We start from the raw sequence: 23,686 nt of genomic DNA, 5'->3' as shown, positions 1-23,686 counted from the left end.
TTTCAAGACAGACAGAAGCCAACAGCCAAATGTTGGACAGCCAGATTCAATGAAAGCATTCCCTATCTTCTTGTTGATACTACATTCCCTCATTGAACAGAGAAAGGAAGGGATAATGGATCATATTTAGTCTCACACCACATGGTATGTATGTAATAGCAAAATAAAACAATGAAAGAAACCTAGCATTCAAATACATACTGTTCACTAGGGGAAAGTGCTATCTTTGCTTCAAGGCATACGGTATTGTGTCATTTCCAGTCAGCGTAGGAGGAATTTTTCCAGCTTTTTTCCCACAGCATAATGAGTCCCAAAGGCACGCCGTTCACACCCCGGCATCTGCACCTAATTTAGTTTCCTTCTATGACTAAGAGCCGGTGTGGAATTTGGAGCAGGGCAGAATTTCTTCATGTATGCAAAGGTGTTTTGAACCCAGTAGCTGCTTGGTTTGAACATTATTGACATGCCTTAGAAGAATTGAGAGTGGTATTGGGAGAGGTTTCACTTTCCATGGTGTGCTGTGGGCCATGTCTTTCATCCCACTGTTACCTCTGATCAAAGTTGTTACTATTTTAAACAACCCACATCCTCTTTATAAGAGGCAGCATTGGACTGTGTACACACAATGAGCAGGGTTTTCAAAGTGCCTCTGGGTCTGAAAAACTGTTGTCTTCTCTCCAGCCCATGTTGTCTTGATTCACTGAAAGATACCACAGTATTAGCAGATTTTTCTCACCTATTAATACATTAGCAAAGTCTATCTATAAAGCCAGAGTTCTTTTGCCTACTTTCCCCCCTAAATGCATCTCTTACCCTTTATTTCCCCGTCCTCTTGTATTTGGGGAATGATGCTGGCGGTTCAGATAAGAACAGTAGAAACAGTGGCCCACACTTCCTGTTCCTATAAATGTCAGAGTTTTTATTACTGTATATCAATTAGACAGCACCAGCATGGTGTTTTACATAATTTTTATTACTGTATATCAATTAGACAGCACCAGCATGGTGTTTTACAGAATTTCGTAAACCAAAACACAGACAGCTCCCAAGGAGCTTAACTTCTAAAATATGATATTTATTTTTAAAAAGGATGCCCCAAACAGGGAGGATTCCAAGCCTGTAGAGGAGGTGGGAAGACAAGCTGGCAGAAAAAAATATGCTAAAATAAAAGTGAGGAATTAATAAAATCCCACAGCAGGGGCGGGGGGGGGGGGGGGAGAGAGAGAATAAAATACTATGTTGTGCTGGTGGAGACTCGTTTCACAACATAGTTTTCTAATTTTGTATCTGAGATAGCTGCGCTGCTGGCACACTTGCAAAGACATTCCATTGAACTTAGCAGGCCTGGTATCAAGGCAAATTTATTTGTGATTAATGCCCTAAGAAGGGACACTCATACACTGTTCCGGTCTTGTACACTTCCTGTAGACTTCAGTTAAGAGAAGGTAGTCCCTCAGAGAAGATGGGATTTGTAGTCCTGGAGGGCAGGACTACAAATCCCATCTTCCCTGACCATTGGCCATTACAGGCTGGGGCTGATTGGGGTTAGTGTCATAGGCTGGCCAAGTCAGGGCAGTGCAGATGGAGGACTGGCCGAGCACCCAGGGGAAATCTCCAGTGGGATGTGGGGACCTCTACACAGAGTGGGGCAGTCTGTTAGTGAGGATCCTGCAGGGCGGGTAGCTCCTGCAGCCTGCTCTCTTGCCTTATCCACCCCTATGAATAAAGCTGCAAGCCCCACCTCGCTTTCCATCCCCACCTACCTCTCCAGGGCTGTTGGAGCATCTTTCGGACACTCCCGAGATGCAATCAGATACTGGGAGTAGGATGGATGTTTCACCAGTCTCAGCCACCCCTCAAGAAGCAGAAGCACTAGGAGAAGCCAAAAGAGAAGGGAACAGAGGGTTCTACCTACTGTTAGTTATGTACTGAAGTTCTCACCCTGGGCCAGCAGGGGGATACTGTAGATAGTTATGCAAATAAGGGATCTAAAGTGACGTTCAGTGATTGGATAGTTTTAGAAAATTGTTACAGTTACGTTGTACTGGAGCTCTATATAAGCAGGCTGACTGAACCCTTCAGTTTAGATCTGTTCTGGCCTGTGAATAAACAAGAGCTGTTTGAAGAATCACTGTGTTGTCTGATATGTTCACTCACAACTTAACACTGGCGACGAAGGTGGGATCGATGGACATCAGAGCACAGCCAGATGCGGGCACTTTCAGAGCTGAATCACTGAGTTGAATCACTGAGCGAAATCACGGAGCAGAACCAATTCAGAGCTGACTGTTCTGGCTAGAGCACGGTGTTCCATCCATCGCCTCCACGTCAGCATCGGAACCATGGCTTCACTCGTGCCTTTACCGCCGTTTACCCCAGCCTCTCACTACCAGGGAGAGACTACCAGGGAAACGACATTCCCGTGGTAGGTGTTGGCCAGTTCCGGATCGCCTTCAAGGATTTTTCGGGCCTGCTCTGACTGGTGGTTGTCGAAGGTCAGCGGCCAAGCCTCCTAGGGCTAGACTGGTTTGATGCCCTCGGCCTGGAAGTCACCGGCATCAATTGCATCTCTAACGCAGAGACTGAGGGTCTGGTCAAAGACTTTGCCGAGGTTTTTGGCGGCCGAATACTTGTTCGTGCAACACATCACCCCTCATGCGGCCACAGGTCGGAGTCCTGCCGAACTGCTTATGGGCCGCCGCCTCAGGTCCCCGCTCGACCGGCTGCACCCAGACTTTGCCATGGCTGAACCCCCAGGCTGTGCCAACGTGCCATGATCATTTGTTCCAGGAAACCAGGTCTTTGCCCGGAACTTTGTGGGAGACATGCCTTGGGTGCCAGCCACAGTAGTGGGAGTCACTGGACCTCGCTCGTACCAGGTGGCACTCGAAGACGGACGCTTGTGGCGCCGGCACATAGACCAGCTTAGGAACAGGGTTGGGGACTTGGACACAACCATGGTGCCCCCAACTGCGCTCGTGGCTCCGGAACAGACACTTACAGATGGTGAGGCTCCACCTACACCTCTCTCGCAAACTGCGGGCATGGAGCCGAACCAAGCCACTTCAGAGGGTCTGCCAGACTTCCCACAGACTCAGACCACTGCCGTGCCTGACATTCCGCCAACTCCACTTGCGGAGGTTCCACCCACAGCAGCGGATTCAGGGGACTTGGTCTCAACCTCAGCAAGAATTGGGCGGCCCCCTGGACTTGGCTACTGGTCTGGCAGAGTTTCCAAGAGCCAGCTTGGTGTAGTGGTTAAGAGCGGTGGACTCGTAATCTGGTGAACCGGGTTCGATTCCCCGCTCCTCCACATGCAGCTGCTGGGTGACCTTGGGCCTGTCACACTTCTGTGAAGCCTCTCAGCCCCACTCACCTCACAGAGTGTTTGTTGTGGGGGAGGAAGGGAAAAGGAGAATGTTACCCGTTAGACTCCTTCGGGTAGTGATAAAGCGGGATATCAAATCCAAACTCTTCTTCTTCTTCTTCTTCCAAGCGCCCAACTTATTTAAAGGACTATGTTGTTGGACATGTAACACTGTTGGTCTAATGGAAGTATGTAACTGATATGCTTTTGTGCCTAATTGAACCATTACGTGTAGTGCTGTATATGAGGAAACCATTACGATTGTAACTAACGCCTTATCTCGGTGGGGAGGGGTGTTATGTACTGAAGTTCTCACCCTGGGCCAGCAGGGGGATACTGTAGATAGTTATGCAGATAAGGGATCTAAAGTGACGTTCAGTGATTGGATAGTTTTAGAAAATTGTTACAGTTACGTTGTACGGGAGCTCTATATAAGCAGGTTGACTGAACCCTTCAGTTCAGATCTGTTCTGGCCTGTGAATAAACAAGAGCTGTTTGAAGAATCGCTGTGTTGTCTGATATGTTCACTCACAACTTAACACCTACTAAGCATGATGAGAGGTTGTGGAGACGCTTGCTGAACCACGATGAGCCTGTCTAATTCCTAAAAAGAGGATAGCAAAGGGGTGTGACTATGTTGAATCAAGGTCTCATGCTTTGGCAGTTACAACACCTGCCTTTTTGATAGATGTATTTAGGACTGACCATGTGTATTGCATGAAGTGTCTTCGGCAGCTTGCATGTGTACCACAGTAATCTATACACATTAAACATTGGTTTATAGTAATCTATAAACATCAAAGGATCTGTGGAGGAAACTTCACCCACCCACCGCCAAAAAACCCCCAAATGTCCGGTTTAGAAGAGCAGCCCCTCCAAGTGGCCCTATTTTCCAGGGATGTCCCTGATTTAGAGAAGCCATCCCAGTTTCTGATTTGATCCCAGAATGTCCCGCTTTCCCTTAGGATGTCCCTATTTTCATTGGAGAAATGTTGAAGGGTATGGAGTTGTCCAACCGCTGAGCCGTCTGAAGGGAAGGTTTTTAAAAAATGTTTTATTGTGTTTTTGTATATGTTGGAAGCTGCCCAGAGTAGCTGGGTCAACCCTGTAAGATGTGTGGGGTATAAATAGTAAAATTATCATTATAGAATGGGCATCATCCCTATTTTCATTGGAAAAATGATGGAGTGTATGGAAGAGAGATTTTCCTTAGCATTGCAGCAGGGAAGCAACAATTTATATTCCCCATCCGCATCTGCTACAATCCGAATGGTCAGCCTCCCTGACTGATGATACTTGTATTAACTGTGGTTTGGCCCGCACTCATCCGGTGCTGACTATACAACAGTCTGCCATGTGTCCTGGCTCACATCCTATGTGGAAGTGTTTGCCCAGAAGTGGCAAAGGGTAGGCATGTGCCGGTTTACTAACAAATGGTGACAGGCCTCCTCCCAGCCGTTCTCACTGCATGTCTGAAGCAGCACAGTGCTGCTTGAGGCTACACTGTGCTTTCTTAACCTATGTCCCTCCAAACTGTTGAGTAAAGGGGCTTGTTGATCTAATGGGAAACATTTCTCGCCACATTTCATTCTGACCATCCTTCCTAGGGTCATAGGCCAGGGGTAGGTGGGGCCAGGGGCAAAAGTGGGTAGAGCAACAAGTGTTGATATTATTATTTATTGAATATATCACACATTTCTCACAAGTTGGGATCCAAGAGGGCTTGCAACATTTAAAACTTCTCCCCATAGGAACTTAGGTGGACCCAGTGATCATCATCTGCAGCCCTTTTTCATATGTCTCCCCCGTGAGAGGTCCATAGGGTGACAACACGAGAGTGGGTCTTTTCTGTGGTGGCTCCCCATTTGCGAGAATGCTCTCCGCAGAGATGCTTGCCTGGTGCCTTCATTGCATATCTTTAGACATTATTCTTTAACTAGGCCTTTGGCTGATTAACATTCTATGTCCTCTTAAATGTCTTTGTGGGAAAATGCTTATTTTTTTAATGTATTTTGTGTTCTCACATTGTATTTTTGTGTTGGGAACTGCCCTGTAATCTTTAGATGAAGGTAGAATAATAATAATAATAATAATAATAATAATAATAATAATGCAAGGCTGTAAGGAGAAATGGCCACCATCTATTACCCAATGAGTGGGATGCGGGTGGCGCTGTGGGTGAAACCACAGAGGCTAGGACTTGCCGATCAGAAGGTCGGTGGTTCGAATCCCCGTGATGGGGTGAGCTCCCGTTGCTCGGTCCCTGCTCCTGCCAACCTAGCAGTTCGAAAGCACGTCAAAGTGCAAGCAGGGAAGGTAAACGGCATTTCCGTGTGCTGCTCTGGTTCTCCAGAAGCGGCTTAGTCATGCTGGCCACATGACCCAGAAGTTGTACGCCGGCTCCCTCGGCCAATAAAGCGAGGTGAGCGCCGCAACCCCAAAGTCGGTCATGACTGGACCTAATGGTCAGGGGTCCCTTTACCTTTACAGTGGTACCTCGGGTTACATACGCATCAGGTTACATACGCTTCAGGTTACAGACTCCGCTAACCCAAAAATAGTACCTTGGGTTAAGAATTATGCTTCAGGATGAGAACAGAAATCGTGCTCCGGTGGCGCAACGGCAGCAGGAGGCCCCATTAGCTAAAGTGGTGCTTCAGGTTAAGAACAGTTTCAGGTTAAGAACGGACCTCTGGAACAAATTAAGTACTTAACCCAAGGTACCACTGTATTACCCAATGATCTTACTGCCCTTTCTACATTTGAGTGCATGGCTTAGAACTGTCTGTTTCATTTAGGTACCTGTTTAGACTGCTTAAGGGATGCGGGTGGTGCTGTGGTCTAAACCACTGAGCCTTGGGCTTGCCAATCAAAAGGTTGGTGGTTCAAATCCACGAAAGGATGAGCTCCCATTGCTTGGTCCCGGCTCCTGCCAACCTAGCAGTTTGAAAGCACTCCAAAAAGTGCAAGTAGATTAATAGGTACCGTTCTGGCGGGAAGGTAAATGGCATTTCCGTGCGCTGCTCTGGTATTGGTGTTCCGTTGCACCAGAAGCGGCTTAGTCATGCTGGCCACATGACCCGGAAAAACTGTCTGCGGAGCGGACAAACGCTGGCTCCCTAGGCTTGTAAAGTGAGATGAGAGCCGCAACCCCAGTGTCGTTCGCGACTGGACTTAACTGTCAGGGGTCCCCTTACCTTTGCCTTTAGGCTGTTTATATTAATTGATACCTTCACTTCAGGATTGATGGAACATTCTTCCTGTTAACATCAGCTAGTACTGTGGAAGCTGGAAGAGGAGGAGCAGACAGAGGGCGAAGAAAGAGCGGTGAGTGTAGGGGGACCTTTCCCCCATCCTCTGGACCCCCTGGGAAACTCAACTGCACTTGGAAATGGGTATGGAGAATGCAACTGAATGGGACACAGCTGAGGGCAGCTTGAGGAAGTACCATCCATCCTGGGCCTGCCCAGCAAGTCTAGAGTGAGAGACTAGGGGGATGTCCGCTGTTTCCAGGAACTCTTCTCGTTCTGAGACTTTTGAGAATTTGTTTGGACACCGGGTGAGAACCCAGGGGCTGAGAAGGAGGATGTGTCAGAAGGAAAATGAATTGATATTGGTTTATAGATGTTAGTAACTTTGTATTTTTGTAACATTTTTATATGCAGATGTGTATTTTTGTAACATTTTGTTTAAGTTGTCTGTTGTTGCTTCTGTTTTTTGTACACCACTTAGAAATGTTTTTAATAAAGTAGGTAGTATAGAAATTAAATAATCAATGGTACTTGGTTTGTTTTACTCTCTTTTTGTTATGTTTGCAAATAAAAAATGCGGGTGGTATGCAATGAATTTTTACTCACAGTAAGTTCATGGAAATTAATTAACATGACAAAGTTGGGTCCAGAAATTTAAATGGGTCTACTCTGAATATCTGGGAATAAATCTACTGACTTCAATGGGTCATGTATATATAGTCAACTAAATTTTGTTCGGAGTATAAATGTAACAGCAAAGACCTATGCATGTCTACTCAGAAGTAAGACCCATTAAGTAAGTTCCTAACAGCAATCTATATACATTTAGCTGGGAGTATGCCCTATTAGTTAAATTTTCAGTACTTATATACCATCTCTCAGAACTAACCCTCCCAAATAGCTCAAAACATATCAAAAACACATCCATTAAAATTAGTAGGGAACATGTCCAAATAAATATGCATAGGTTGCTCAGCAACAACCATCAGGGAGCTGCAGGAAATCATGGCTGATGGCAATTATTTCAAAAACCATTTAATTCCCACTTAGTGTCACTAGATGGCACCAGATGACTTGATTTTTAAATAGTTAGAATGGGACCGTATAAGAAGGCCTTACCCTCTGTGTTTCGTGTGAGTGTTGAGCATGTCTCCTGGCTGAAGGAGAAGCATTCAGAGATGCAACAGACAGCCTCTTCTATGCCAAGCCAAATCTCATTATTTTGCTAGAGAGCAGGGCTGGCCCAAAACATTTTGCTGTCTGAGTAAGAGGACAAGATGGTGCCCCCTTCCACAGTACGCACAGAAGCTGATTAAACCTTCAGCACCAGCGAAGGGACAGCATCTTCCACGGCACCTGGGGGCAACAGGCTAGCTATAAGGCAGCACCTGCAGCTCTGTCCATCAGCAAAGTGCTATGGTCATCATCTGCCTCACTGTCTAATGGTAGGGCCAGCCCTGCTAGAGATGACCCGGAGTTTCAGAATGCAAACTTTCAGGGTTTCCATTCACATCCAAACAAGACATTACAGCTATAGGCATATGTCTTAGATGCAGAGTGTGGGTTGTGCTAAACAGCGGCACATAGTGGGGGCTTGGATCTCATGGGGAAACACAGCGGATTTTAGGGCAAGGAAGGAACCTCCTTCCTCAAGCTGCCTAGAGGGGACATGTGGGCTGTGTAGAAACCAGACAATTAAAGCCCAATACTTCTTTCAAAGGAATTATGGGAACTGTAGTTGACCCATCACAGGCCTACAATTCCCAGCATTCTCTGGGGGAAGTGATGTGCTTTAAATGTATGCTGTGCACGCAGCCTTAAATAAATGGATACAAAAGTAGGCTGCTGCTCCCCTTTCACATAGGCCTTTACCCAGCACTGCCCTACCAAGCTGGGCTTGCTTTTGGTCTTGGAGCCCTGCTAGGAAAAAAGTGACTATGAGAGAGAGCTGCCTGGGAAAAGCAGTGAGCAAGGCTCCCTCCTCCCTCCTCCACTTCAACTTTTAAAACTACATACATTGGTTTGGCTTCTACGTGACAACAACCCAGAGCTCAAGGCCGTTTACTCTGCATCCAGCCCACTCCCACCGCTGATTGGGAAAGCGATGTACACACCTTAGCCACAATCCATATCTGTCCTGTATCTGTCCAGCCATTTCTTATGAAATTCTGCGTTTGGATGAGTTTTCCTGAATTGAGGGGGGCGGGGGGACAACCTAGCTGCCTGTAATGTTTACAGAGCCATATCATGTGTATGCTACCCTAAGGTTTGGACTTTTATTCGGGGCTGAACTTTAGCACCTATATTTCTCATTTAAATACCTTTGTGTGAAATATTTTTTCTTATTTGCGTGGCTTTACATAGCTTAACAGCAACCTTACATTTCAGCACAATGTCGTCATGCTATCCATTCAGTGTGTTTTCCTTCCTGTCCGTCCCAGAAGTGTTTACCAGAACAATCTGTTGTTAGCTAAGTGCAAAACCATTTCCTTTTTGTAGTAATGTGTGCACTCATTTGGAGGTGCTGTGCCTCTCTTTGAATTCCATCTCTCTCTCTCTCGGGGGGGGGGGTTCTTTTCCTATATGCCTTCTATAATCTTTAATACCTTTTTGTAATCCTTTAAAGTATTTTTCTTTTTACTCTTTTGCCCATTTGTATTATATGTAAGTGACTGTAAGTTAGAGGAGACATTTCCATTATGGGTTTACTTTGACCATTTTTATTCTGCATTACCCAGATTTGTTTCTGGGTATTCTAAGAAACCTATGCATTACTGTGTCAATGTTTTAGGAACCTTATTTCCTGGTCCCACCCTACTGAAGTTCCTTCCTAAGGGAATGACATGTATATTTTGCCTTTTATCCCTCTCCCCCTCCCCTCTAAGTAGCCATCAAAAGGTTTCATTAGGGCACTGCTAATCTCTGTAACCATCTCTTTCAGGATTTAGTGGGTGTAACTCATTTAGTCTGGAGTTTGAGGCTATCAAGCTGTGTTCAAATGGAATTGCAAATATCCTTAATTTCTTTCTACACACCCTAGAAATGTGATTCGGTGTTGGACTTCCTCTGTTCTTTTTGTATGGAACTGACGTATTACACTTGGTTTAATTTTTCTGCCCCAGTTAGGAACTGGCCATTTCTCTAGAGTTGACTCAAGGCAATAATATCATCCACTTCTCTTTTAGGTAAATGTATTATAGAGCAATGCAGCAGTTCTCTGCCTTCACATTTACGGTACAACCCCTGTTTGCTCAGAAGTGAGACCCACCAACTTCCTTTCCTGCAGGTGCACTTAGGACTTCAGCCTCTGTTATCTAAACCTTACTGGTGAAAACAAAACAAAAACCTTACCAGAATTTATATTTCTCTTAAATGGGGTGAAATATGAACATAGAGTTCTTTCCCCCTCCCATCCTGTCAGTGACTTTGGGTTGTTTTGCTTTGCATCATGTTATTTAAAGATGCCCTGCAGGGCTGCTCTCATAACACCGTTGTGTAATGCTTGTGGGCATCCCTATTCTTTCGCTCTCTTAGAAAAGCTAGTAGACTAGAACATTTCTTACAGTGTAGAGGGAGGGAGGCGGATTTTCTATTTCTAGTACAAAAAAGTGGCATATCTGGCCTCCTAAAGAGGGGTCTCACACTTCCTGCTAGGGCTGCACACAGGTTCCAGCTAAATCCCAGGTTTTGAATCAAACTGGGCCAATTTGGGCCAACTGCAGATTTGGCCTGAACGGGTTGAGGCAGCTCTGGATCACCCAAGGTTGGACTGGGCCCACCCAGAACAATCTGGGGTTGTCAAAATGGTTGGTGGTGGTCTGGCAGCAAGGGATGGAAGGAAATGTGCAGGTAGCTCCCCCATCCTGACCATGAGGCTCACGTCTCCTTTCACCACTCCTGACTGCATGCTTAGTTAGGGTTTAAAACCTTAATTAATAATATGGGAAGGAAGGGGAAAAGAAGGGGACACATGTCTCAATCTCCTCACCCCCTACTTTATAACTGAGCAAAGCCCCGAATCAGTTCAGGTTCTGGATCTGGGTCAGGTTTGCCGCAGACCATCCTGGGTTGGATCAGGGCCACTCACAAGTGTTGGCTTGAGCCCTGAACCTTACATTGTGGGTTAGTATGCACAGCCTGCTGTTCCTGCACCCACACCCCAGGCTGCCAAACAAAAGTTCAATGGCATAGTTTAACAGCAAACTTGCATTTCTGCACAATATTGTCATGCTAGACTTGGTAGTCTTGTCTATGGTGACAAATGATGTGTACAGATGTACACATTCTGAGTAGTGAAGCTGCTCTGGAAGTGCACTTACTGCATTCTTGTCAAATGGTTTTTCTGTCCAGGACTGAGAGCAATTAACCAGATCTGGAACTTTGTTGCAGAAGCCAATAATGCACAGCACTGATTGGCTCACCTCTGTAACGTCCCAAAACATGTCCTCATCTCCTAAGAAGTTCAAAAACCTTTTTTAAAAGTATATGCTGCTCATGTGGATGAAGTTAATGAGCTTGAGACTGTAGACTGTAGATAATCTTCTATTGAAATCTTTATCTGCCTTCAAATGGGAGGTCTTTGGCCCCATAGGTAGGCCCACCTATCTTCTCAATTCAAGGCCAGCAAAGAATATTTAAAATATTATTTTCCACATTCTCAAGGCTCAAACACATTCTGAGTCTTTCTTTCTTTCTTTCTTTCTTTCCTTCTTTCTTTCTTTCTTTCTTTCTTTCTTTCTTTCTTTCTTTCCTTTCAGCGGCTGTGTTTGGGTTTCCAGTTCTTCACAAGACTCAAATTTATGCTGCTGGTCTTGGTTTTCTTGAATTTCTGTTCCCTTCACTTATGCTAGCTGACAAAGTATTTTTGACCTAATTTACCCAAGTGCTCATGTAATAGGCATTACATTCATCGGTGTTGTCTCACTGTGCACCACGAAGCTACACATTATCAAAAATATGTGTCATTTTACAGCTGCTTATTCTAATGTTTAATTACTCCTTACAATAAGGTCACCAGTAGTTACATAATTTTAAAGAACAAGAAGCATTTTAAGAAAGTGACCTAGAAATATGGCAAAATAATTATGTTGGCAATCAGATATTATTGCCCGTCTGAAAGATAGTTTGTTTGACAGTGTCTGGGAACCCCGAGCTAAATTTTGCTAGTTGCTGTGTTCAATCCACCAGGCTCAAGCACTGTGGCACCTTTCATTGAGGAATGTCCTCCACCTGGAATGTCTCCCTAGGGAGGTTCACCTGAATGAATCATTGCTTGCCTTTCATTGGTCGGTGAAAACATAATGTATAAATGTCTTAGGAGAACCTTGGTATTAAATGGCAAGCATGTGTCCTATTTACAGAAGACAGCCCTATATTTGCAGGCCTGTGAATTCAAGGACAGCCCTCTTATTTGAAGGCAGCTTCTATTCAAAGTCTAGATTGAAAATAAAGACCCAAAAGAAGAAACAGCAGGGCAAGGCCAACCTTTAGCACCTGAACAGCAGACAGATCACTTGGGTGAAATGTATTATAGTTCTTTTTAAATCACAGTAATTATTTGTATCTATACATAAAAATCAGCATGTGCAAATGTGATGCAAATCCAAGTCCTCTTTAGTCCCCTTTTTTGACAATCCATAAGTGGCCACACTATGTTACAGAATCATGGAATCGTAGAGTTGGAAGGGACCATGAGGGTCATCTAGTCCAACCCCCTGCAATGCAGGAACCTTTTGCTCAATGTGGGGCATGAAGCCACAACCCTGAGATTAAGAGTCTCATGCTCTACCAACAGAGCTATCCCAGCATAATATGCTGCTGGAGAATTGTTTTCGGTGTCGTGCTTTTGTTGTTGTTCTTTTCTCTGGTGGTTTTACCATTTGTGTTTTGATACTGCTGTTTTAATTGTTTTCATTTTAAATTGTCTTAAGATTTCTGTTGTTGTTGTCCAGGGGTCCTAAGGGCAGGAAGATGGCACACGAAATGAATCAGATAAATAAAACTGATTCATTGTAATCTATGGAGGGCTCGCAAGGGCAGCAGTTGGTGGACAGTCTTCCACGCATTGTTGAAGAGGGCACATGACTGTCATACAAACTGCCTTTATATTCATTGCGTCACTTTCTCCTCTTAGGCTGCAATCTTATGCAGCCACCTGGAGGTAATTCTCTGTTGCACCATGTGAACATTCCACCAGCACGAGGATTTCTGCTTCTGCAACAAAACATTCTTCCCACTGTGCACCCTATAAATTGGTTCTAGGAGCTCCCCCCTTCTTCTAGAGCAGATTTGGGGGAGTTGTAGAACACACACAGGGGGAAGGGGGGGAAGTCCCATTGCAAAAACAGAAATCCTTGGACTGATGGGATGTGCTAGTTAATCATCATCATCATCATCATCTGACCATTGAACTCAGTGGGGCTTAGTTCTGAGTCGACATTAATGAAAAAATGTTATAAAAGCTGTTGCAATCTCTAAAAAGAGAACACTGCTTGAATATATATTAGCATTTTTTCCTTAATGATTTCAAAACATCTATAAATGCATTGCTGCCTGTGCCTACTCAGAGGTAAGACTCACTGAGTTCAATGGACCTTATTCCCCATTAAGCATGTAAAAGACATGAGTGTTTCCTGTTTGTGATCCAGCTGTTCTATTTATAAGTGTGGTTATTCTGTGTGGCTTTTCATGATCATATTCTGAAAAATGAACTTGAGACTGTCTATGGAACTATGGTTTGGAACAGATTCTCCTTTCCCAGGAGCTATGGTAGTGTGACCTCTGGAGAGGTTTCTAACTCTGCTTTTTTCTTCTTCTTCACTGGTGCCTTCTGCCTTTGGTTATCATAATTACACAAACTCGGTGGTGGGGAAATTGTTCCAGGCATTCCAACATAATTTGTGTTCGGGAAGAAAGCCCTGAAAAAACGGCATAGCCTTCCCAAAAAAAGTTGCCCAACCTTTTCCCCAAGGTTAGGGTCCTTTAAACTGCTTCGTTCATTTTTCCACACTAATTTGAATTAAATGTTGTGAAGACTGAAGCCGCGGAAATTAAAAACTGTCATTGATTCTTATTCTGGACAAACCTGTGTGGAATAGCTATAATTAATTACAAAAAAACACCGCTAAAAACAATACACAATACCTAGCGTCGTATTGCAACAAGTCACATATTTCACCTCTTTCCCTGTTATCAGTTCTGATCTCTCATTATGGGTTGTCCTGAAACTATTACTGTGAGCATTCACTAAAGGGAGCGCTTTCACGAAGGCACCTTGTACATCATTAGCAGATAAGGGAATTAGCAAAATTGTACGTAAACGTAGGCGTGTATCACTCCCACTGAGACTTGGCAGCGGAAGATTTGGAAAAACAAGGAAAGCATGCTCCACTCCATAGGAGTTGTAATAGCTCACAGGAATGTTGGCAAGCTCATCCAGGTGAAGACAATTAAGGTATCCTAGCAGATCTGGAATGTGCTTGGAGCAACCACTGGCTGGCTATAAGGGAAGGAAGGAATGTGTCCTGGTTTGTCTTTACTGGAGCTTGCATAGAGTCAGTGCAAGCCATCTATTTTCCAGTGCAAAAAAGGGGGAAAATGGATCTGTTCCCACCTGAACAGTAACCATTTCACCTTCTTCCGACAGAGCTGATAATAGCCACAAACCCCCCTCTTAATCCTAGCTTAGTTACATTGTTTTCTGTGGCTATGAAGTGAGAAAATTATCTCCACCAAAATGCCTGCCTGCAAATTCTGTAATTGTTTTTCATTAAACCCAGCAGAGGCCCCCAGGCATCCATATTTCCTCATGGAAAACACTCTTTGAGTGTTACCTGCTCTGCACACCTCGCTGCCTAATCACAATCCAGGCCCTTGATTTCTAAGCGGTTAGCAACTCAGCCACAGCGCATTTCCTGTTATTGGTTACTCTACAAGACTTTACCACCTAGGAACTGTGTTTTTCACCTCTTTTCACTGTAACTGTCTCTCTATGTATAAGATAATCAACCAAGTGTTATTAAGGACAGAGTTTCACATTATACATCAAACAGTTTTCCCATCCTGTCACTATGCAACACCCACCCACCCTGGGGATTTGCTGGTGGGTGGGTAGGAAGCAGGTGCTTAACCCTTCCCCTGACCTCTGATTGTCCCTTGCAAAATTGGTGGGCTGAAACTGAGATGTAGTACTTCACCACAAAGGTGAGATTTAAACTGTGTGCTGTCTGACCCATATCTGTTTCCCTTGGTCACTACATTATCTATATTTTTGGTTTCAGATCCCAGCTGGGGGAATAGGTTTAAAAACATGAAACAGGAAATAATGGATGGATGGACAAAAGGGTTAAGCACCACTTCACCCTATGTTAGCACTAGATTGGAAATGTTGGGGACAGTATTCCATGCTTGCTTCACAATGAGTCGCTCTGCCTTTAGTCCCCTAATGAATAAAATGGTAATAAATCATCTAGATAATAACCAGCCTCAATTCTGAAGTGCTTTATAAGAATCTATTCAAAAATAATACTTTGATTCCCTCAGGCGGTGGTCAAGATTCCTGTGTAAGTATGTTGTAGTGATGCTGCAAGGCTCAAGGTCTGCTCAGCAAGTGTCTTGAAAGTGACAAATCGGAATGCCATTCTTTCTAGTCATGGCTAGTTTTTAGAAGAATCTATTTATCACAGGATAATGAACAGGAGGGAGAGAGACAGGGAAATGGGGTTGTGGTTAAGATGGTGTGAGAAAGGATGCGGAAGTTTGCTGAAAGAGACTGCATGGAGGCAGGGGATTCTCCCCCGGCCTGCTGAGTGTATGTGTGCAGATGGACATTAGGCATAATTCCCAGCTGAAACAATGGTTGCAGGCCTCTAGTCAAAGTGTGAGCTCCATAACACATCTACCAGCTGTAGCTGAACAACAACGTAAATTAAATGCAATTTGTTAATTATTTGTAAGTATCATATGCACATTGTTGTGTCTTTCTGGCTCTTTAAATGTTTTCCATTTTGTTGTTAGGTGTTGAACTTAGTTGTTCTGCCTTGGGCTGTGGAAGTCCCCGTATCTGTCTCTCTTTCTCTCTCAGTGAACTTTACCATTGGCTAGACTTCCTAAATTATATACAGTGCTTGACATACTTAACTTCCTAAATTATACGCAGGGCTCAGCAACAATCATATTTTGTTACCAACACATTTTCCCCCTCATCCAAATCAGCTTCATAGATACTGGGACAGCCATATTTAAGTTGATTTCCTTATTAAGGGAAATACATGGGACAAGCAACAAAATGTTTCAGGGCGGAGTTCTTCTCTTCAGGGTGTCCCCCAGCCTGCCATGTCCTTTTCCAGGATATTCAATATCACTCTCCCTCCTCCCAAGTTTCCATTCCCCTCACCCCAACTGTTGTCAGTGTTCCAAGTCCATTGGTTTCATCTTTTCAGTTGATTATTAGCCATAATGCACTTACCCAGTTGGAGTGAATCAAGTTGAAACCTCTGTGAGATAGCCTGACTTTTGTAAAGAAAGAGGAAAAAAATGTTTTAGAATAATGAAAGTGCACCTACAGGGTTTTCTGTCTCTCCTGAAGTCAGAAAAAAAGGCTTAGGTTTGCAGTGTCTACTGCATATAGGAATAATGGTTTTCCTGTCCTTTTCTTGAGGACCTCTCTCTTAAGCAAGATGTGTACTCTGTTGTTTGCTTTGACAGGTTCTAGTTCTGAAGCAGAAAGTTTGGGGCATAGAAAATTTATTGCTTTCCATGGTTCCTCTACACTGGAATGTTGTTCACACTCAAACAATAACTACAACTCATATAATACTAAGTCATATAGTCAAACCAGTAACTGAAGTTAGAGCAACTCTCCTCTGAGGAAAGATTTGGGACCTTTTAATTTAGAAAAAAGGTGGGGAGAAGATATAAAAAATCATGTATGGTATGGAGAAAATAGATATGAAGAAGTTTCCCCCCTCACAATACTAGAACTTGGGTTCTAGTATTGGACAAGCAATGGACCCATCTCCCAAATATGAGAGTCATGTACCTATAAGCTCTCCATCTTTCCAGGATTCAATCTCAGTTTATGCAGCCTACTGCTGCATCAAGGTACCAGTCCAGGACTTTCCCGCTGACTCAGATGTAATGGAGAAGTAGTGTTGGCTATCATCTCTGCTCTAAAACTCCCAACGACCACTCCTAATGGCTTAGTATGGCTTCATAGCATTGGGGAGAAAGTAGTCATATTCTTCTTTGGCGATCACTCATAGCTAAGTAAGATTGTCTTCCACAGTCTTAACAGTGAGTCCGTAAATGACTGGAGGCCAATTCTGGATCCACACATCCTTCCACAGTGGGGACATAGGATTCCAGATGGGAGTTGATCATGGTGAGGGTTGCCAAACGTACCTCCCACTTAGCATGTTTCTCCCTTTCGTCCTGAGTTCAAGCATCTTCAAAGTCCATGACACCTTTGGTAAAGGCTGTTCTTCAGTTGGAACGCTCACATGCCAGTGTTTCCCAATTGTCGGTGTTTATACTACATTTTATTAGATTTGCCTTGAGAGAGTCTTTAAACCTCTTTTGTTAACCATTAGCATTACACTTTCCATTTTTAAGTTTGGAATAGAGTAGTTGCTTTGGGGAGAAAGTAGTGCCCTGTGGCAGCCCACAGCATAAACACTAGGGGGCTGAAGAGCACTCTCCCAATATTACTTTATTTACCTGACCCTGCAGGTAGGATATTGGTCCAGGAAGATACCATAGTCAATGGTACCAAAAGCTGCTGAGATATAGAGAAGAAAGAGCATGGTACCAAAAGCTGCTGAGATATAGAGAAGAAAGAGCAGCCTGAACCCACACTGACATGGATCCAGATAATCAGTCTTATCCAGGAATGTCTGCAGCTGTTCCTCCAATCACCTTCTTTAGAAAATAATTCTTTATTACCAGACGAGAGTTCTTACAATCCATTGTTACTACCATCACCAGGTTACAGCACTGGTGACTGCTAGGTAAGGAGGGCAAAGAGGGAGTGGGAAAGATACTGAATTGTACATATGATTTTTCCTAAGCAGCCTGCTCTTTGGCTTCAGGCTTCTAGTACACTTGCAGTGGTGAAGCCCCCTAGCCTACGTCATCCATAGTCAAACATAATTAAAAAGATGCTAAGAAATAAAGATAATTGACTGATAGATGTAGGAATGGCTGTGATGAAATGGGAGCTCCCAAACCTTCAGTGATGACTGATTAATAGACCTGTCATAAACCTGAGGTGGAAACTGTTGTATTAAAAGGAATTATATACATTTCCAAAGTTTTCATGATAAGATGTTGAAAGACTGGGGAACTTTGCACAATCAAATGCTAGGAGTTTTGCAAAGCAATTTTAGAGCAGCTGTACCAATAGCTAAATTGGAATCATTAGAATGATGCACTCAAGTCTTTAGTGGGTAGGTTTTGCTAGTGGAAAGGTAAGGATCACAAAAAAGGTTTGTTTGGATGACTGAGCTTTGTGGTGAATTGTGGATTAGGGGCCTCACATTCTTGAAATTGTGCAACATCCACTACCATCAGAGGAAATGTTGTTGATAAAAAGGGATGCAGATTTGGGGAATTAGTTTATGCCTCTAAAATGTAAGCAGAAAATCCAATGAAAATAGTTGATGTGTTCTGGAATTAGTATAGCCATCCTTGAGATTTTAGTGGAGGGGTGGGGAAAATGATTCCTGCCTTCATTAGCAACAAAACACACTTAACAAAAGGGAGTGTAGCACCACTGAACACCACTCCACTCCACCCTGAACAAAACAGCAAGCAGCCTCCCTAGGGGGCCTCCAAGAGAAAGGGGATAATAGCCAGCTATATTCATCTCTCGATACCCTAACCAATGTTAATAGGCCTGGCACTAGGTTTGAGAAGGGGCACTGGGCATGGTGCCTCTGATGGCTCTTTGGTGCCCCTCTGCCTTCCCCAAGCTCACCAAGGAGTGATAGGGGTAGCAGTGGAAGGCAACTGTGAAGTCTGGCAGTGGTGCTGAAAGCATCACAAGTCCTTCTGCCAACACTCTTTCAGCCCAGTGCTGTGAAGAACAAGGCAGCTGCTGCCAGCACCTTCATTATGCCCAATGCCTCTCTGCTTCCCATCCTTGATACAGTATATTCCAAGGTTTGGGGACCAGAGGCATTGGGGGTAATCAGGGCATTTTTTCAGCTGGAACTCATCAGAACTCAGTTCCGGCCCATCTCAGGTGGGCGCCATTGTCATTATAAGAGAACAAGGTGAGTTCTGGCACCTCTTTTTCTAGAAAAAAGCACTGAGGATAATGAAGCTGGTAACAGCGGCAACCACATGCTCCAGCACTTCTCTTTACAGTGCTGTACTTCCTGGGTCAGGATGTCACCAGCACTCCATGTATCAGCACACGCTTGAGGTGGTAGACATTTTTGCCTGCCTGGGTTCCACCATAACCAAGAACCTCTCGTCAACACTGAGCTGGACAAGCTTATTAGCAAGGCAGCTATGGCAATGGCTCACTTCTTCAAAAGGGTATGGGAAAATGTGGTGCTAACATTTGGACCAATACCAAAATGAAGGTCTACCAAGCTTGTGTGTTGAGCATGGTGCTTCATGGAAGTGAGTTGTGGGAAGCTTACAACCTCCAGGAGCGACGCCTCAACGCCTTCCACATGTGCTACATCAGGAAGATTTGGGGCATCACATGGCAGGACAGTGTCTCAAACAACGATACGCTCTTCTCCTAAGCCCACATTCCCAGCACTCCTGTCTGCACTCCTGTCTCAGCGACATCTACACTGGCTTGGTCATGTACACAGAATGGAAGATGTCAGGATCCCCAGGGACGTGCTCTACAGGGAGCTGGCTTCAGTCACTGGCAAACCAACTCTGTGTTACAAAGATGTCTGCAAACGTGACATGAAGGCTGGCAAAATCAACCCCACCATTTGGGAGTCACTTGCTGACAACTGCAGTGCCTGGAGACAGACAGACAGACAGACAGGTTGTGCACTCATACCATGACCGCTGGGAGGAGTGCAAAGAGAAGGAACAGCATGGTGCAGCTGCAGCTGCACAACCAGCCACCTTCATCTGTCCTAGCTTCAACAAAACATGTCTCTCCTGCATCGGTCCCTACAGCCACAGCAGGTGCTGTAACCTTCCAACAGTTTGACTTCACCCCCAAAGGCACACTCCTCCATTGTCAACTGAGACAGATAGATGCCCAACAACAACAACAACATGGTTAAAAATAAAGCAGGCTGGTGTTAGCCAGAGTGGAGCATTTGCCCACCAAGCTGACAATGGGCCTATTAGCCCCAGTCATGGCCACATGTGCTGATTTATGCACAATGCTGATTATGCATATTTGCATACCAAGCAAGGTTTTTCAAAAAGAAAGGAAGTAGCGAGACAGTCTGGGGGCAGAAAGGACAAAGCAATGCTGCCTTTTGAGATACTCCCAGTATCACTTCCAGGACATTACAAGAGAGTAAGAAGATTAAAAATAAAATTGCTCATGCATTAGTGGACAGAAGGGTGCTGCTTTTCCCCATTGGCAAAACATCACAGATTAAGTCCTCTGAAAGCAAAACATTCCTATAGCTACTTCAAGGTAGCTGGATCCAACTCAACAAATGTTGCAATTTTTGTGCCATAAAATTATCACCTGGAAAGGCTTGTACATTAGAAGATCTCAGAAAGCTCCACACATAGTCTGTGTCTCTTATCCCAAGAAAATATATGTTGTGTGATTACATCCTCAGTGCCACTAATGCAGGGGTGGAGCACCCTTGGCCCTCTAGATGTTACTGAACTACAAATCTTATCAGCCCCAGCAAGCATGGCTAATGGCCAGGGAGGATGGAAATTGTAGTTCAGCAGCACCTGGAGGGACAAATGTTCCCCACCCCTGCACTAAGATCTCGTGCCAACTTCACATGCTGTTGGTTATATATGGGCTCACTCACTTCATCTCTTTTCTTGCTTTACTATTGTTAACCCTGATGCAATCTTATGTCTGCGCCGACTGTGGTTCCTTCTCCCTTTTAGCTAATACATTTTGCTTATCCTGGTTTGTGTTCATCAGGATTGTTGCAGCTGAATGCACATACACACAGTGGCTTATCATCACATATTTATTTATATAATTTATATACAAATCTGTGCTCTCTCCGCAAACTGCTCAAAGGAACATAGGATGTTCCCTTATACTAAATCAGACCGTTGGTCCATCTAGTTCAGGATTAACTGGTAGAAGCTCTCCAGGTTTCAAGTAGCCCCAATTTTTTTGTTGGAAAGAGAACCTCCATCACAAATATTGTGTGCATAAGACCATTCAGCAGTCACAGAAAACATATAATTATTGTGGAGGTAAACCAAGTTAAGTAACTGAGGCTCAGAAGTCCCACAGGCTGGGTAGAAGGACTATTGCAGAGAGAGAAGAATGAGCATTCTGCAAAACAGCTACAATTTCTGCTGAGAGCTTTCAGGTTAAAAAAAAGAGAGATTTCTCTTCCTTTGACCACAACAAGCCTTCACAATTAATGCTGCTGCAATGATACCCTTTCAACTCCACTTGGCTGAACATTCTCTCCAAGTAAAAAAAAATAAAAAATTAAAAAGCTGATTGGTGCCCTGATGTGCGGGTGCGACACAAATTAATGATAGCATTGTAATGCCTCCTGGCAAAAGTAATCTAGATTCCTGTTTGCTAATGGAAACTCGCAGGAAGCAAATTGAGTCATTGATGTCTCAACAAAATTGTTAGCCCATTGTTTGACAGCAGAAGCAAATGCACATTTTTGTTGTGTACGGCTTTCTGTTGCTGCTGCTGTAAATTTTAAAACTCATTCTGTTCATCTTGATGTAGGATATACATAGAAGGTGCAGTCAAATATAAAGCAAATATCCATAAAACCACCGGCAGCTAGAAAAATGTTTTGGGGGAATCCTGGACAAATCCTGAAATGCAGCATATTCCGTCACTTACTTGAAGGGTAAAGAATACCACTAGGGTGGAATGGGAGCACTGAAGCCTTGGCATTTTAGAAGTTGTCAAGTACTTAAGCACCAGAGAACAGAAGCATCACATTATGTCAGCTGTTACTCTTTCCCTAATCAGTGAATATTAATGCAGTGTTATCTTGAAGAAAACGGATCACCGAAAAACAGAGTGTATTAAAAGCAGGATGTGTTCTCTGGCATTATATAATTTTCCCTGGGATTTTTATTTTTACCCTGTTGACAGACAGTGTAACAACTTTTTGAATCAAGTAAAAAAATAAAAGACAATCAACCCACAGCTTCTACAGTGCAAAGAGTGGTGATGCAAGCTGTGGGCATATAATGACTCCTTGTGATAACATTCCACAATAATCTTAAGACCAACACAAATATTTCTCAGTTACGCTGTGCTCTGCTGAATTCCTGCCCTCTGTTCAACAGGAAGAGGAGCGAGGATACACAGCGAAGGGTTCCCAAACCCCAATACTTTTGGGGGGGATCTGCTGCCAACGATGATTTTCTGTAGAACTACTGTATAATAAATCTCAAATCCTACCCAGAAGCTAAGATTTCTATATGTCTGAGGCTGCAAACCATGTATTTGCTCTTAAACTGTCTTAAGCAGAAGTTTCCAGGGTGGTGTACAAAACTGTGTGTGAAACTATTCAGATAACTTATGAATACTACATGCTGACAATAAGCAGCACGATAAAAACATAACTCTAAGGAGCAGAAGAGGCAATTTTAATTAAGACACCATCTCAAATGCCTGAACAAGTAGGAAGATATTTGCCTGGTGATGTTAAAAAGCACCAGACAGGTCGTCTTCGGGAGGGCATTCCGAAGCTGGGACACAGAAAAGGCCCTCTCCCTTTTGTGACTGCAAAATGTATCTCTGTTAAGAGCCTTTGGTGCATAGCGGTTAGAGTGTTGGACTAGGACATGGGAGACCAGAGTTCAAATCAACCTTGAAGCGCAGTAGGTGGCCCCAGATCATTCACTGTATCACAGAAGAAAAGAATTGGAGAAGGGCCTCTGCAGAAGACCTTAAGACACGGTGATATAAGGAGAGGCATTTCTTCAGGTACCCGAGTCCCAAGCACCTTGGGCTCAGAAGCAAATGGAATTCAAACAGGTATAATATGAGCAATGCTGGATATACCAGTCAAAATTCTGACAGCTAAGCAAGCGCTGCACTAACTGAAGCTTCCAGGGCATCTTACAGGCAGTCCCAGGTATATAACACATCGCAGAAATCCAGCTGGGAATTTACCAGAATATGAATCACCATAGCAAGGCTATCTCTCTCCAGGAATAATTGCAGCTGGCAAACCAGCTGAAGCTCCTTCAAAGGCACTCTGAGCCACCCAAGACATTTGGTGCTTGAGTGACAATGCTAGATCTTCCAAAACTGTGTACCTGTGCTCTCTTGGGGGAGGCACAACCCCATGGGAACTGGTTGGACACCCATTTCAGTCCCACACAAGAACTACCAGCTCACCATGCCTCTGACTTGTCAGGATTTCACTTCAGTGCACTGGCAGTCATCCAAGTGGGCAGTTGTTCTGCGAAGAAAAATTACGAGGGTTTTTGTTTGGTTTCAGAGATCAAAATGTAGGCAGGCTGACATGGAAGCTAATCACTCATTTAGTTTACATTCCTTGGTGGGGCAAGTGTTGGGGAGGGGGACATGGAATGAAATGCTTTATCAAGGGAAATACTTCACCCAGCATGCCATCCATTTTATGGAATTCAGTACATCAAGGAGAATAATAAAAACTCTGGACATTTTGGGTTATAAGCTGAAGTCGGGTGACTTTATGACTAATTACCACATTTTTAGATATATAAAAATCGGGGGGCCTTTACTTACTTTAGGGCGTATACAGAACACCTTGTAATAAGGAAGGTTTGAATGTTGCACTAAGTGAACCAGGCATGGCCAAACTTGGCCCTCTGGCTGTTTTTGAGACTACAACTCCCATCGTCCCTAGCTAACAGGACCAGTGTTCAGGGATGATGGGAGTTGTAGTCCCAAAACATCTGGAGGGCC

General features: G+C 44.0%; 1 protein-coding gene and 1 long non-coding RNA gene across 2 annotated transcripts in view; one reads left to right on the top strand and one right to left on the bottom strand.

Annotated features, from left to right (window-relative positions):
* The window catches only part of ARHGAP29 (Rho GTPase activating protein 29), a 101,168-nt gene that overhangs the window by 8,859 nt on the left and 68,623 nt on the right, over positions 1-23,686 (top strand). The window lies entirely within an intron of this gene.
* LOC310765601 overlaps positions 15,053-23,686 on the bottom strand; it is a 131,216-nt gene continuing 122,582 nt past the window's right edge. The window contains exons 3-4 of the long non-coding RNA XR_014549664.1: positions 23,116-23,198; positions 15,053-16,112 (exon numbers count right to left, since the gene is read on the bottom strand). This is a non-coding gene — a long non-coding RNA (uncharacterized lncRNA). The remainder of the gene's footprint in view (positions 16,113-23,115; positions 23,199-23,686) is intronic.

The sequence above is a fragment of the Podarcis filfolensis genome (genome assembly GCF_964270895.1).
Source record: "Podarcis filfolensis genome assembly, chromosome: 6".
Taxonomy (NCBI): domain Eukaryota; kingdom Metazoa; phylum Chordata; class Lepidosauria; order Squamata; family Lacertidae; genus Podarcis; species Podarcis filfolensis.
This window is presented reverse-complemented; position numbering and strand designations above follow the sequence as displayed.